The following is a 16,212-nucleotide window of genomic DNA, read 5'->3' on the forward strand; positions in this document are numbered from 1 at the left end:
ATGTTTTCTCTGACATAAGGAGGCTGATTCAAAGTGGGATAGGGAGAGGGAGCATGGGAGGAATAGAGGAACTCCAGATAGGGCAGAGGGGTGGGAGGGGAAGGGAGGGGGCATGGGATAACTAATGATGGTTGAATATGATGATCATTATTATCCAAAGTACATGTATGAGGATACATATTGGTGTGAATATACTATATATACAACCAGAGGTATGAAAAATTGTGCTCTATATATGTAATAAGAATTGTAATGCATTCTGCTGTTATATATAAATAAAAAATAAATAAAAGATTTAAAAAAATTATTTATATTCCTATAATGGTCTATACTATGTACAGGTAGAAAATAAACCATTTTTGGAAATTTAATGTAGCTAAAACATACTCTTCTAAAGAAGAAAAATATTAACTATTTTTCCCAAGATCTGACTTCTGTTGCATTTAATCAGAGAAACTGTTCCCAAACATAGGTACAAGTAAATGCTCTGAATGACCATGGTATAGCCAGAGGTGGCCTTGGGCAAAATAGTCAAGAGACAACAACCTCTACTCTACCCATCCCTGGCTTCTCTCATTCCCTCTGATTTCACGATGTGCAATGCAATTTTCCCTCCCTCATAGCATTTTACCAGGGACTTCTGGATTGCAATTCCTCCAGACAAAAGATAAATAAGCAATATAGATCAGTGGAGCAGATCACAGCCACAGAGTACCCTAACCCCATCTACTCCAGCAAGCCTTAGCTCCTTTCCACTTCATTTCAGGAACCTATCCTCAGAGATATACAAAAGGGTTTGGCATGGCAGGGGCTTTTAATCCCTTTGGCACTTTTTCTCCAGGTTCTTAGTACCCCCTGGCCTCAGTTCCTCCTTTAGCTAGATAATATATGAGCAACTCTCATCAAATACTCTTGTTCTTTGACCTGTCATGCCATGAAAAGTGTAGAACCATCCACCATTCACTAGCTCTGTCACCCTTTGTAAGTCACTTAACCTCTTTAAATCTGTTTCCTAATCCATAGAATAGGAATAATAGTAAATATCTCATGAGATAACTGTGAGAAGTAAATGAGAGTGTATTTTACCTGTTATAAAGTAAAGGCTAAAATAATGTTTGATGTTATCCCATCCAATGATTATCTTTTCCAAACCTTTTACCACTTTTCTTAAAATCACCCTCTATAGAATGCCCTCCACATACATCAGCTATTTTTTTCATACATCAGTTGTTAATTTTGCCTCCCATTTACTCAGATATTTGAAGCTACCCAGCTTGAAGTATCTTAATTCCCTGCCAACCTCTCACAAAGTTCTATGTACTCTCATTTACCTCTTTCTCACTAGTCTCAAGTCTAAATCCCCTCCTTTTTTGCCTGGACACTATCAATCAGCATCTCTGGGGTTTTTAGGTCCCGCCTTCTGTACTTTCTAGTCTGTCTCTTAACCCAGAAATCTCTCTCTCAACAACAACAAAATCTCTCTCAACAAACAACAAATCTATCCCATAACACACACACCACTCCATCCTCTAAATGCTGCCTTCTCTTTCCTCCTCAGCCAAGTTTCTAGAGCACCTGGTCCATACTCTCTGCTTCCTTACCTCCCACTCACTCTTCAATCTAGAGGATGTCATTTCTGTCCCAAGTCTACCCTCACCTCTCCACCCCAATCCCCAAACAAGTTGCCAAATCCAGGGGACACCTCCATCTTTGTTCTGAATCTCTGTGCTCTGACACTGTAGGCCATTTACTCCCGGCCTCTCTTGTGGCTTCTCTGGGCATTTCTCTCCTACTTAAGTCTCCGAAGTTTACTCTGTCACTCCTCAGTGGACTACTCCTCCTTTGCCTGCCCTCTGGCCTACTACTTTTCAACCACTACATGCTCATTGACCCTAGAGTTTTAACTAACATGTAAACAGATCTATGTATTTAACCTTGGTGCCTCTCTAAAATTGCAGATCTGCGTATCTAACTGTATGCTCGACTACTATAGGCACCTCAAAACCTACATGGTCAAAATATCCACATCCCTAATTACTACCACACCAAACCTATACAAATGGCACCTGTATCCATTCAGTCACCTAAGCCAGACCCTATAAACTGGAATTTCCCCTTTTCTTTCCTCAGTAAATGTTTATTGGGCAAAAGCTGTCTGGATGGAAGAGCAATTGAGTTGTAGCACTAACAACAAATAGAATTGAATATGTAAAATTGGGGCAAAGGCCTTCCTGGGGATATATGCATGCCTACCTGCTTATGCTATACAAAGATAAATCAGGAATAGCAAGTAGTTAGCATGAATGAGTGAGTAGAGGTGTACAAGGCTATCAGAGGAAGTTAGCCCTTCATGAAGACCTCCTGTATGAGGTCAAGTGTTCTCTGTGTTGACTCTGGAGTCTCCTTTATTCTAAATGGCTGACCTAGGCCAGTTAAAAATTCTGCTTCTCTTGCCAACAATTTGTTAAGAATAGGCACTTGCCCAAACATGGCAAATAAGATGTGAGAGGAACACTGCGGGGGCATTTCTAAGGCTGTTTTTACTTGTTCAAAACATTTTTTCTTGTTCTTCCAATAGCTATCATCCCATATGGCTGTGGTGCCTGACTGAAACTGATGCACTCATCTAACCAAGAGCACAAGAGTTAACATACAGGTGATGGGGGAGCCAAGAAACATATAGGGAAATAGTACTGCTGGCTCCATGTTCCCCACATAGAGCCTGCCCAATCCTGAGCCTGTCCTGCTTCTGGACTGGGTGTTACTTCTTTTTTTTTTTTTTTTTCCAACTGGGGATTGAACCCAGGGGCACTTTACCACTGAGCTCCATCCCTAGCTTTTTTTTTTTTTTTCTTTTTTTTTTAAATATTTTATCTTGAGATAGAGTCTCAGTAAGTTGCTAAGGGCCTAAGAAGGTGAGGCTGGTCTTGAACTTTTGATTCTCTTGCCTTAGCCTCCTGAGTTGCTAGGATTAGAGGTGTGTGCCACTACTCCTGGCTCACGTGGTTAATCTTGAAGGAAAACTCTTAGCTTGCCATGTCCCTACTCACAAACTTTGTATAGCTCCCACTGCTTGGTGGAGGTAATCTGAAAGGCCTGAGGCCTTCCAAGCCTGGTTACTAACAAGTCATAGAGATGATTTAGACTCCACATCAGCCAGCTGATTGCCCTCTTGCTCTGCAAAGTTTAATCAAAGCCTCAGCTGCTCCAAGAAGCCTTTCTTTCCTAGCTCATTGAGACCCAGGAGCCTGGTGCTGTCTCAACAGTCATCTTTTATTCTTTGCATGCTTCCCCTGACACAGATGCTGCCATGGCTAACTTTAAAGGCACATCTTCAGTCTTGCTGCAGACTTTGTAAAACCTGCCATTGAGATGAGTTTTTTATTTTTCTGAAAGTCCAAATGAAAAACTGTTATTATTTGGGGGCAAAAGTCTTGGGGAGAGCAAAAGTATGGCATAATTGTGTTCTGGCTGTTAACTTTATTATTTGTAATTTTATTACTAGAGGTGATGAAGTGTTGGACTACATGCCATCAGGACCTATTTTTATAGGTCCTTTTTACTAACTACTTCAAAAGATTCTTGAAAATCCCAAAGAAAGTGGAAAATAGGACAAAAGCAACATCCGCAGTGAGTGATGGTCAAGCCCCTGGTCCTCTTTCGAATGCCAAGGAGACCAGCACAGATACTGGATTACTCAGCTGCCTCTTTCCAGAGACAAGCCCAGTGATGTATGAGATTACTTGACACATCTGTCCCCTTTAATCTTGACAACTTTGACCAATAGAATATATCAGAAATAACACTGGGCCACTTTCTAGGCCAGTGCTTTTAGAGTATCCACTTTCAGTCTTCTGCACCTTTCACCTGGAATTGGGTCATCTTACTGTGAAGAAGCCCAGGGAGTCCATTGGAAATGCCCACTGAGGGCTCCGGCTCAAAGGGCCAGCAGAATACCAAGCTGACAAGCAGCACAAACTTGCTGCCCTGTGGATGAACCCTGGGAAGTGGATATTCCACTGCTGGCGAAACCGCTCTGGCTATTGCTGTGGGGAGCAGAGGTGAGCAGTCCACATGGAACCTTGCCCAAATTACATATTTTTTTTTTTCCTAGCAAAACAAATAGTCATTGTTCTAAGCCACCAAATACTGGAGAGTTTGTTAGTTATAGAAATAGATGGAATTTGCTCCTGCCTTTCTGGTTGAAGTCAGAATACGTTGAGTTGATTTGACAAACTTCATGGGTTTTTTTCTTTTTCCTTTTTTTTTTTTCTTTTTTTTAAATTTTGGTACCCGGGGATTGAACCCAGTGGTGCTTAACCACTGAGCTCCATCCCCAGTCCTTTTTATTTTTTTAGTTTGAGACAGGATCTCACTAATTTACTTAGGGCCTTGACAAGTTGCTGAGGCTGGCTTTGATTTTGCGATCCTCCTGCCTCAGCCTCCCAAGCCACTGGGATTATAGGTGTGCGCCACTGCAGCCAGAATCTTCACAGTTTTTATGTTGCACAAACAAAAAAACAAATACAACTTATCAAATGTGTGGATGTTCTTACATCCAAAGTGTTTGCCAAAAGAATATGATAACATAGAAAGCAACAGCTTCATTTCTCAGTGAATTGATTACAAACTATCACTGATTAAATTTCTCATATATATTTTCTATATACTGGAAGGGCAGTGTGAATTTCATTAAATGACTTCTAGTTTAGACTTTCCCCTCTGCCGTCACAACAATATATTAAAGTAGCTATTCAAAATGGGGTTTGGTTTTTCATATCTCTGTTTGTATATAAAGTATGTTGACACCCAATTCAAGTCTTCATACATGTACTTTGTATAATGATGTCCATCACATTCCACCACCCTTGCTAATCCCCTGCCCCGTCCCTTATCCTCCCATAAATTGGCGTGAACATACTTTATATACAGAGATACGAAAAATTGTGCTTTATATGGGTAATAAGAATTGTAATGCATCCCACTGTTGTCGTGTATTTAAAAAAATAATAAAATCAATTAAAAAAAACAACATTTACAAAAAAAAAAAAAAAAAAAAAAAATCACTAAGGTCATGTCAAAAGAACCCAGGAATCAACTTGAAAGGGTTTCCATTGACCAAAGATAGCAAAATAAGCTTCAAAAAAAAAAAGATAATAATTAGAACTTATTGAAACTTATCATATATATTCAAATCCATGAGTTTGGAATAATATTTTCTTTAACTCACACTAATTGTCACCTTCAGAAGATGGTAGGAAACCAATTCATTGTCTTGGTAACTGGAAAAGTGAAAGAATCAAACATTTATCCAGTTTTTCTGTATGAACCATGTAACTAAATAGTAAATGACAGAAAATGTGTCTTTTTTTTTTTAGTATTTATACTAAAACACTAAAAAATGGACATCAGAATTAAAATATCACCATTTTGTTACACTTTGTAAGTTACTGAATCTAGGTATTAAGTAGTAACAGCTACTAATACTACAAAAACAAAGACAAGATATTATGCGCCTCCTCATGAGGGAACATTACCACCCAAAGTCCTACCAAAGGAATCAAACATGAGTTTGATCAAGCCTCTCCACCCAGCTGTCAATATGCAGGAAGTGGAGAGGAAAAAGGAACATGCTGAACTGTGTCCTTTATAACCTATCAGCAAAATCCATACTATGTAGGACATTTTTTTTGTCTTTTTTTTATTATTATTAGTTGTTCAAAACATTACATAGCTCTTGACATATCATTTTTCATACATTTGATTCAAGTGGGTTATGAACTCCCATTTTTACCCCGTATACAGATTGCAGAATCACATCGGTTACACATCCACGTTTTTACATACTGCCATACTAGTGTCTGTTGTATTTTATAGCACAAATATTCCAAGTTCTTCAGTAGATAAACCATTTATAAAAAGGACAGAGGGGAAACTTTTTCAGTAGGCAAGACAAAACTATAAAGTCTGCGGATGCACATTTGGGTGATAGAACGACAGCATGCAAGGAAGAAAGTACTATAGAGCCAAGTCATTCATTCACTAAACATTTAGTTTACGTGATTTTTGGAATCTGCATTTCAAAATTTCATAATTAAAAGGTTTTTAAAAATTAAAGTATAAAAGCTATCACTTAACACTTACCATATCTAAAGTACTATATTCCATGTTTTACAAAGATTATCACATTATTCCGAATAACCCACATAAGTATTTACTACCTCTGTTTTTCAGATGAGGGGAATGGGCTTAGAAATCTTAGGCAAATTATCCTCATCCTCTTGAGTACCTTACAGCCATCTGCTTCTTTCCAACTCTCCTATTTGGTCCCAACTAGCATCATGGCCCACCTAGATGATTACAACCTCACTTTTTAATTTATTCTTTTAAAAATGCAATACTCATCACAGAGTATTAGGATGGAGCCAAGGTTCAAATACAGAAAAAAAAAACTATTCTCTTAATGCCTATAATCTACTGATCCAATCACTTATTCATTCATTCAAGAAACATGAATTGCTCATCTAGTAAATCACCTAAGTATTAAAGATACAGAGGGGTGTTTCTGCCTGCATGGAGTTCAAGGGTTAATGAAAAAGGACAAGAAACCATTCAAATGAGTCTAAAATGGCAATTGTGATAAGTACAATGAAGGAGAGGTACTTGGAGCCACAGAACATATAAAGTTGGAAGACAAAGAAAGCTTCTTCGCCAACATGACAATTGAGGCCTGAAAGAAGAGGAAGACAGTTCAACAGGTAAAGGGGACAGAGAAAGGGCACTAGATATAGAGGCAACCACACATGAAGTCCATATAAATGGAGGGAGCTTGGCACTGCAAGATTTAAGGACATAGCATGAGGAGTGAAGGTAATTATGACAGATTAAGCTATAGGGTTTGGAAGAACATCAGGACACTACTGAGGGGTTTGAATTGAAACCTGAAGAGGGATATGATTAGGCTTGCATTTTTAAGAGAATAAATTAAAAGGTGAGGTTGTAATCATCTAAGTGGGCCATGATGCTAGCTGGGACCAAGTAGGAGAGTTGGAAAGAAGCAGATGACTGCAAGGTAAGAACACAGGACTTGAAGATGCAGTGCATGTGGTTAAGAGGACGAGAGGTTGGGAAGGCTCCCTAGGCTTCAGGATGTGGGACGTAACTTTGAGAGGTGCCATTCACTGCCACAGAGAAAAGACAAATGGAGACACTGATCTCAAGATGTCTTAGACTTGAATTTCAGGTACCTCTGGGACTGCCATATGGAATTGCCAAGTTAAGAGGTTGAGTCTGAGGAATGACCCTCAAAGTCTTCAATGTAAGAGATGGCTATTGGAGGGAGCTCAACATGAGACTACCTAACAGAGAGAATCAAAAAATGAGCCTTCAAGAATGACCAAGATTAAAATTTAGAAAACAAACCAACCTTCTCAGCTATCTACAGATCAAAATCTCTGGAAGGTATACTAAAATGGAATTTTAAAAAATTAAAAATTCTGCATCAGGAAAAACACATAGAAATTCTGGAATACTGAAGACATTAATTTCATGTCTAACAAGTTGGCAAACCCTGCATTCAGCCCTCATGCTTATATTTCTATGAGTTGATTTGTATAGGAAGAAGAGATGGCTCATATGCAAAGGCTTAAGGTTGGAGAGTAGAAACCAGAGGGTCCTAGCTTGATCCCAGGGGCTATTCTAGGCCAGATGGAGAAAAGACAAGGCCAGGAAAAAAAAAAGAAGAATATGTTTTCACAAGAGGTGCAAACAGGGGCAGAAATTCCTCAGCATCCACAAGGTTAAAAAAACTTAAACATGTCTAAGTGAGAAAAATGACAATACTCCAAGCTTCAAGAAAACATATAATATGGTTTTGGCTCAAGATAAACAAAAGGAGAAAGTATTTATGAATGTACAACACTGTGGATAGAGCCAGTGATACTCCAACAGGAAACACACTATTTTAGACACTGCCAGTAGTGGCACAGTACAGAAGCCTCCCTCAAAAACTCTGCAGGCACCAATAATGGAGGAACCTACGTGAGCTTAAGAATACTGCAAAATATGAGAATCTTATGAGCAAATTTAGTTACTACTCAGCAATTTTAGTTACTACTATTACATAAACTCACTCCTATATTACGTTGACTGAGAACTACAGACATCCAGATTACTTTAGCAATGGATATTTGTAAACTAATTTCCCAAACAGTGTATTTATTATGGCTTGCTATTGGGTGTCCTCCCAAAAATCATGTGTGAGACAATGCAAGAAGTGCATTGTTTAGAAGTGAAATGATTGGGTTCTGGGAGACTTAACACAATTAGGGAATTAATCTCCTAACATGGATTAACTAAGTGGTCACTGGAATCAGGTAGGGTGTGGCTGGAGGAAGTAGGTCATTTGGGGGCATTTAGGGTTTATATTTTGTATCTGGCAAGTGGACACTCTCTCTCTCTCTCTCTCTCTCTCTCTCTCTCCCCCCCCCNTCAATACCCCAACAGGGATAAATTGGGTGGTAACTGTAGGCAGGTAGGTTGTAGCTGTAGGTGGACCTGTGTGGGGGGGGTGTGCCTTTGTGTATGTATTTTTTCTTTATTGAGAGGATCTCTCTCTCTCCCCCCCCCCTTCCTGGTGCCATGTCCCAGTTTCATCCCTTCACCACCCTCTTCAGTCATGATGCCCTGCCTCATCTGGATCCCTGAGGAATGGAGAGCATTGTCTATGGACTTAGACATCTGAAACTGTGAGCCCAAAATAAACTTTTCTTCCTCTAAACAGTTCACTAAAAGCTCACTAAAACAACATTCAGTGCTAAAATAGAATGCTTATTAAATGGATCCTAGTAGCCTAAACAAGTTCATGTGTCTTATCCAAAAAAAATAAAATAAAATAAAAAGCACATTTCACTCCTTTTTTCCTTCTTGACCTCAGAGGCATTTTACTTTGAGTTACTGTATTCATATCTCTTTATACCAACTTGTGGCTATTCATACATAGAATCCCAGGCTAACAAAGGTACCAGGACTAGCCAGTGTCTAGAGTAGCTGGTAAGTTCTGGCTAGCCCCAGGATCACAGCAGACATACCTCAAAACTCTTAACTACTTTCTCCCCAAAGCAGTATGTGAGCTGAGAAGCCCACCCAAACACACCCAAATCCATTGGGTTTTCTGGAAAGCATCACTGTGTTTGAAGAAACTACAGAAGCACACAGCCCAAGACTAAAACAGGGTATGGCTTAGACCTAAACCTTGCCCTCAGGTATCCAGGAGAACTCCAGAGAAGGGCTGCAAACTTCCATGTCTTTCCATTCAACCAATCAATCCTAGCTTGGAAGGTAACCTAACAGAAAAGGGTAAAAACTCAAATTCTCTGTTTACTTTTTTTTTTCAAAAGTAAAGCTGTAATTCACAACAAAACACAAACAAAAACAAAAAAATCCAAGTTTGGATGCAATCATTTGAATACTAACAACCTTCCATAGACACTATTCTTCTCTGTAGCCTGAACCCTCAGCAGCAAATCTGCTGAGTCACCTTTTTAGTACAACTGTGCACCATTTCTGAGTACAAGGAAGCATACATTTTAGGAAATCTAGGGCACTTCCTACCCCAAAAATGATATACTTGGAAAACGAAACCTAAAATATTTTTAAGCAGACAACATCAATTACCAGGATGACATCATAGTATGCTCCCCACAAAAAGCAGTTTAAGAATCAAGACAGTTAAAAATAACACCCCAGATATGACCAGAATTAAGAAGGCTCAGAGGAGAACATTCAAATCAAGGCTTTAGTCTTCACATTTGTATACCAAGAGTATGGTTTGGGTCTGAATGTGTTGTTTAAAAGGAATATAAGGCCACTTTTTATGTCACCGAAGAGACATCTCTGAAGAAGGATCTGAGGAGTTCCCAGAGAGGACAGGGAACTTGACTCAGAACCAGTGGGGTTCTTGGCATAGAGTTACCTGACAGAAAAGAATTTCAGCAAGCACCCAGTCAAAGGCATAGAGGGAGGTTTATCTAGGAAAACAGATCCATATTCAGGGAGCATGGCGGCAATCTCGAGAGAGAAGCACTTGGGATAAAGCAAGGAATTCACATTCTTTAGGCTATCTCCAGAGGGAGAAACAGCATCTAGTTGGTGTGGGTGTTAATATTTATAGAACTCCTTCTCAGAAGTTCTCCTGGATAACCTTGAATAGAGGTGGAGCCAGGATGGAGCTACATAAATTTCTCACCAGTTGTTCCTGAGTTTCCCTGTTCCAAGGGCCTGTCAGTCTGGAGTAGTAAGTGCTGTCTGTAATTCAATGGTTCATGGGCACTTCCTTTGAGACTCAGTATCTCTCCCTTTATTCCCAAATTCCTATCTCATTGAGAACACAATCAAGAAACTTTCTGTAATGGTAACCAATGATATTTAACATAAAAAAAATCTCACTCTTAAAATTTATTCCTCTAGTCTCCATTCACACAAGTTAATTAACTCTCATTTTTTAAAATATATAAATATATATATATATGTGTGTGTGTGTGTGTGTGTATATATATATATATATACACACACACACACACAAAACATAGTAGATGGCCACAATACTTTTATTTTATTTGTTTATTTTTATGTGGTACCAGTGCCTCACGCATGCTTGGCAAGTGCTCTATCACTGAGCCACAATCCCGACCCCTCATTTAACTCTCACTTTTGATCACTGTAGCCACACAGTATTTCTCCTTTGATGTCCAGTAGAATCACATTTCCATTTAATATTTCTAAAGCTGAGCTCAGTTGTTCTGTACTCAAAATCTCTCTCTCATTTGAAGACTTCTACAACCTGGCCAAAACTTCCTTTCCAAACCCAGTTTTTGTGACTCATCTCATAATCTCACTAGCAACTCAAATCTCAAATGGTACATGTACTCTGTCTCTAAAACAGTTTTCCAGATCCTTTTAACAAATTACAAAAATATATATTGCTTCCTTTAGACAGTTTTGCCAAATTCAAATACATATTTGCCTCATTTGCTAGGATATATTTGGTTCATTTGATTGGTTATTTTTATGTTCCATGTAGTCTATCTTCCTACTTTGAAGTTATCACTATTCATATATAGCTTTGTCTTAATGTACGTTGTCTTTAATTCCCCAACTTTAATGAAGAGTTTCTTCCTAACAGAAAACAGTAAACATTAATAACTTCCCTTTATGTGTAATCACTGTTTATAAATCAAGAGATGATAGGTGCCCCATGACTCAGGAGTCTGAGGCAGGAAAATCACAAGTTCAAGGCCAACCTCAGCAATTTAGGGAGACTGTGCTTCAAAACAACAACAAAAAACTGGCTGGGAGATGTAGCTTAATGGTATGGCACCCCTTTGTTCAATCAAGTACTGAAAAAAAAATTATAGGTATTAAAAACTTCTTTTTGAATATATATTTATATTTGCTTGTATGTGCTGAAAGAATAAATAGCAACTATTAATAGTGGCTGCCTATAGGGAAGAGAAATTTTTTCATTATTTTACCTTTCTAAATGCTTTGATTTTATCAATCATGTAATATTACTACCTATACAAATTAAAAATTATGCATAGTATGAGTCTTAACTACCATGTCCCTTATACCACAAGGAATTAGGAAGAATCCTATGATTTAAGGGATTTTCTAAACACCATATTCCTAAAAAAAACATTTTCCTCATTGGTCACCATACTTAAATCCTCTAGTTAAAATGCTAACAAACATTCTGAAGACAGTAAATATATTGTGCCATTACCCATTATCAAATTATTGAGGATTAGCTTGCATGTTAGCATAAAAAAAGGAAAGCCACAAAGAGGCTATGTATAGACTCTTAATTCCTGTTTCTCTTCCTTTTCCCCTCAAGTAACTAAATTAAGTTTGTTTTACTCAAAGGACGTTTGTATTAGTAAAAGAACCCATTTAGGAATTCTAGAAGTCTACCCCAGGCCAACTAGAGCAGTTGATTGCTGTGTGAATGTTTTTACTGTCTTTGTAAACATCTGCCTTCCTATCTAGGGTTCTCTATCATTCTGATCTACTCAGACTAAGAGGGCAGGGACAGGAGTATTCTTGTTCATCTCTGAATCCTCCTCAACCCCACAAACCATACCATGCACTTATAAAAAAAAAAAATATTCAAGCTCTTAATGTTCCCTTTAGAAAGACTCTATCCCTCCCTAAGTAGATGGTTGAAATTTCAAATCTAAAAATGTCAGCTGGATACTTAAATTTGTTCACATCAAAATCTACCTACTGAGAGTTTACTATGTGCCTGGCACTGGCACTCAGAAACTACAGGAAAAAAAAAATAGTTAACAAGTTCAGAACATGAGATGTGTAGCAGACATTCAGTAAATGTTTATTAATTACATTTGATGAACTTCTTGAACTTTTCTATATGGCTGAACTTTGAAGTCTTTCATTAATGTTTTCTTCATATATCCAAGATCTTTAATTTCCTGTATACTACTAATCACTCAACTTTTGTGGACATTCTTGTGTCAGCCCTCCAATCCTCATTAATTAACTGCTTATTTGTTTTGAACTTAAGAGGTATAAGTCAGAAAGTACCTAGATTAAAACTGTTAAGTGTTTGAGGAATTAATATGCTAGATAGCTTGATTTAATTATTTCACAGTATATTCAGAAATAAGATCACCTTTTACCTTAAAAATAAACACAACTATAAACTGTCAATTTGTAATAATTGTTAAAGTATCTACTAAACTGTGTAAAAGAATAAAGACTAAGTGGCAGAAAAGTTGTCTAAGAAGTTATTCTCTCTTACCTTCTTATCATGGAAATGTAAGAAATAGTTCCCTCTTTTCCATTATAAGATGTACTTTGAACTGCTGGTCTCATAATAACAATCAAGTTCCTAAACCATTAATTCATACTTGTCCTATTTCTCTTGTTCTTGCTTTGGTGAGATCAGAAGCTAGAGTCAAGTAACTGTGGCTAGTGAATCTGACCCGAGCAAGTTAACTGACTTGTAGAATACCAAACACAACCTTGGACTAGGAACATTGTACTATGACAGCCCACTCAGCAAAGTTGAGCTAACACCTGTCACACTTGGAGATGGCTAGCAAGACAGAATCACAGCTCCAGTCTGCAGGCCTGTATCAAAGTCTAAGTTTTTCTAAAGTTGGGTCCAGATATCAATAGTCAAGACTTCAGTGTCAACATTCCAACTTTACACAAAAGCTTTGCAAGTGTCTGAAAATTCCATTGGACATTTGGGATGCAATTTGTATCTGGGATAAAAGCTATTTTTATTACTTTAACCAATAATAGTTCCCATCTAAGTAAATTCAAATTCATGGGGAATGTCTGAAACTAATTTAACTGGAGGGGAAAAGCATTAGATTAGTGAACATAAACAGGCCATTTTTTTTTTCATTATCATCAGCAATCATTTGAGGAGCCCTGAGCTCCTACTAGGTGCAAAGGATAACAAAAGGTGCCAATTATAGGTCCTGACTTCTTGGAATTTACAACTGATAACAATATGGTAAAGCTTTCAAACACCTCTAGTCATGAAAATATTTTTGCCCTTTCAGTTTAGATTTCTGGAGTTACCTGCTTTTAACCATATACGTGTTTTTCTTCTACTGAAAGAAGCCAAGAAGGAAAAAAAAGGTGGGGAGAGTACGGGTAGATAAAAGGATGGATCCCAGTATCTGCATGTCTAGCTCAGACTGGAAAAATTCACCATGTATAAGAATAAAAAAGGATTCTTTTTTTGTGTATGCAGAATCCAGATTTCTGTAGTAGTCACTGTTATTCTAAGAAGCTCCATTTGGTTCACTGCTAAACAGTCTCCCCCTCCACATATGTTAAATGACCTGTGTGGTCCAGCTCCTACCCCCACATAACTGATGGATATCTTATACTACACCACATGCTTATGCTTCCCATCCTTCCATTCATAAAGAAGAGAACATTTTTTAAAAACACAAGTTACTGCAAATACAGCAAACTAGAGGCTCAAGTAACTAGACCCAGAGCCATAAAGAAAACACAATTTCATGGGAATAACATACATTTCAATTCTCAGTAATATATAACTTTGAAAGTAATTCCCTAATTGCTTATTTTCTTAATTAAATCTATTATAGGAATTAAAAGTTCAAAAAGAATGAACAATAATCACGTTCCTTAGATTATACTTCCCTCTGCTATTATCTGAAATCTTGGCATTATATACTGGAGGGACTATGCCTGTTGCTTCATTTTCTGTCACCTGCAAAGTACTTTCTTTAAAAATTCTTCTATGTTGGGGCTGGGGATGTGGCTCAAGTGGTAGCGCGCTTGCCTGGCATGCGCATGGCCTGGGGTTCAATCCTCAGCACCACATACAGACAAAGATGTTGTGTCCGCCAAATACTAAAAAATAAATATTAAAATTCTCTCTCTCTCACTCTTTCTTTAAAAAAAAATTCTTCTATGAAACCATCTTTCTAGATGATAATCAAATTTTACCAACATAGAGGTATAAGTGAGCTGTGAAATGTGGGAGAATGCAGTTTGCAGGAAATAGTAGTAATCCATAACATGAAGCTTCCAGACCCTCAGATTTTGACCCTGATCTGACCATTTAAACTTCTTTCCCCCCAGTACTCCTTGCTCTTAATTACTTATCTCTTAATAGTGTGTGTGTGTGTATGTGTGTACACACCAGGGGTTGAACCCAGAGGCACTCAACCACTGAGCTGGATCCCCAGTTCTTTATTTATTTTGAGACAGGGTCTCACCAAGTTGCTGAGGCTGGCTTTGAACTTGCCATCTTCCTGACTCAGTGAGCTGCTGATTTACAGGTGAGTGCCTAGCTTCTTAATCACACTTTGTTTAATAAGCATTTATCATTACATGAAAATATGTATTCATTGTCTGGTCCTTCACAGGAATATAACTTCCAGAAAGAATAACTTTTCTGTATCAGTTCAACCCCAGCTTCCAGAATACAGTAGAATTTGGTTCATACAAGATGCTCATTAAATATGTACTGAAAGAATTATAACTTCTCACACTACTCAAGAACTGAGTATAGATCTATAAACAAACAGGTAACATCACTATAGAAAAAAAAACAAAAGGAAAACATCTGTTCACCAACTCTTGCTACATGAGAAAGGAAAAATGGACAGCTAGGTGAAGATTTTTAAGAGAAATAGCCATTACCGATTTGAGGGACTACTTACTTACATAACCAAGAGTCTCCTACCCTTTACTATACCAAATCATCAGAGAAAGGATGCCTGATACCTTCCTTGTCTTCAAACCTTCAGTCATTACTCCAGCACACCATTCTGACTGACAGACTCTAGGAAGAGTCATTTTGGAGGACAGTGTGATGCTTTTTTACATATGAGTAAGCAGGTCATGTTATAAGTAAATACAAACCCTGGGGATGATGGTCACTCTAATAAACATTCTTATGAAATTTAGCTACTGCCATTTCACTGACTCTCCAGAGTGCTTGAGCAATTTCAGTTTAATGATAGTATCATTCAGTCAAGCAGTGAACATCAAGCTACAACAGAATAAGGTTACTTTTAAGGGATTATAAAAAAAAGAGATAAGAGGGAGAGAAAATAGTGGGTTTGGAACTCAAGAAAAGCTCATTTAAAATAAGTTCTTTGCTATTTTTCCTAATCACAGCCCCAATGCCCCAGACCTCGCTGCGGATAATTTGTCTTTCTTTGCAAACTACAGTGATTTCTGCCGTCCTGTTCCTAGTTATCAACATGGTGGAAGACAGGACGGGGTGGTAGGAAGTGTATACAGGCTTTGGTGTGAGGTACTAGGTGGGTGATCTAACAAAGTTTCCTTACCTGGAAATGACTGTAAAGCTACCTCCCAACAAAACCGTTTCCCAGAACCAAAACAGGATCGCCAATGTAGTGCCTGGGTACAGCGAAAGCTGTACAGGTTCCTAGGGAACACACCAACTCCCCTACTGCACAGCAACATCGAGGATTCGGCATGACTGTTCAGCAACCGAGGTTGTGACTGAGGATGGTGGGTGAGTAACTACAGAGCCTACCTAATGCCCTGCATCCCCTCCAAACCCACGGAGCCTGGAGCCGCCTCGCGTGGGCCCACATACCTCGCCCGTTCCTCTCGGGTTTCCAGCTACAAGAAGGGGCCCAGGGCGGGCGAGGAGGGCACGCCGCGGCC

At 38.4% G+C, this 16,212-nt stretch overlaps 1 protein-coding gene across 4 annotated transcripts in view; it reads right to left on the reverse strand.

The window, feature by feature from the left end:
- Positions 1–16,212, reverse strand: part of Snx25 (sorting nexin 25) — a 130,448-nt gene that overhangs the window by 104,210 nt on the left and 10,026 nt on the right. Inside the window, exon 1 of one of the 4 annotated variants that reach the window (XM_015486147.2) lies at positions 16,142–16,162. The exons of the other annotated variants lie outside the window; for them this stretch is intronic. The gene's annotated coding sequence lies outside the window, so the exon portion shown is untranslated. Of the gene's footprint in view, positions 1–16,141; positions 16,163–16,212 lie in introns of those variants that run through there. 4 annotated transcript variants of the gene reach the window in all.

This window comes from Marmota marmota, unplaced genomic scaffold, assembly GCF_001458135.2.
Source record: "Marmota marmota marmota unplaced genomic scaffold, marMar, whole genome shotgun sequence".
Taxonomy (NCBI): Eukaryota; Metazoa; Chordata; class Mammalia; order Rodentia; family Sciuridae; genus Marmota; species Marmota marmota.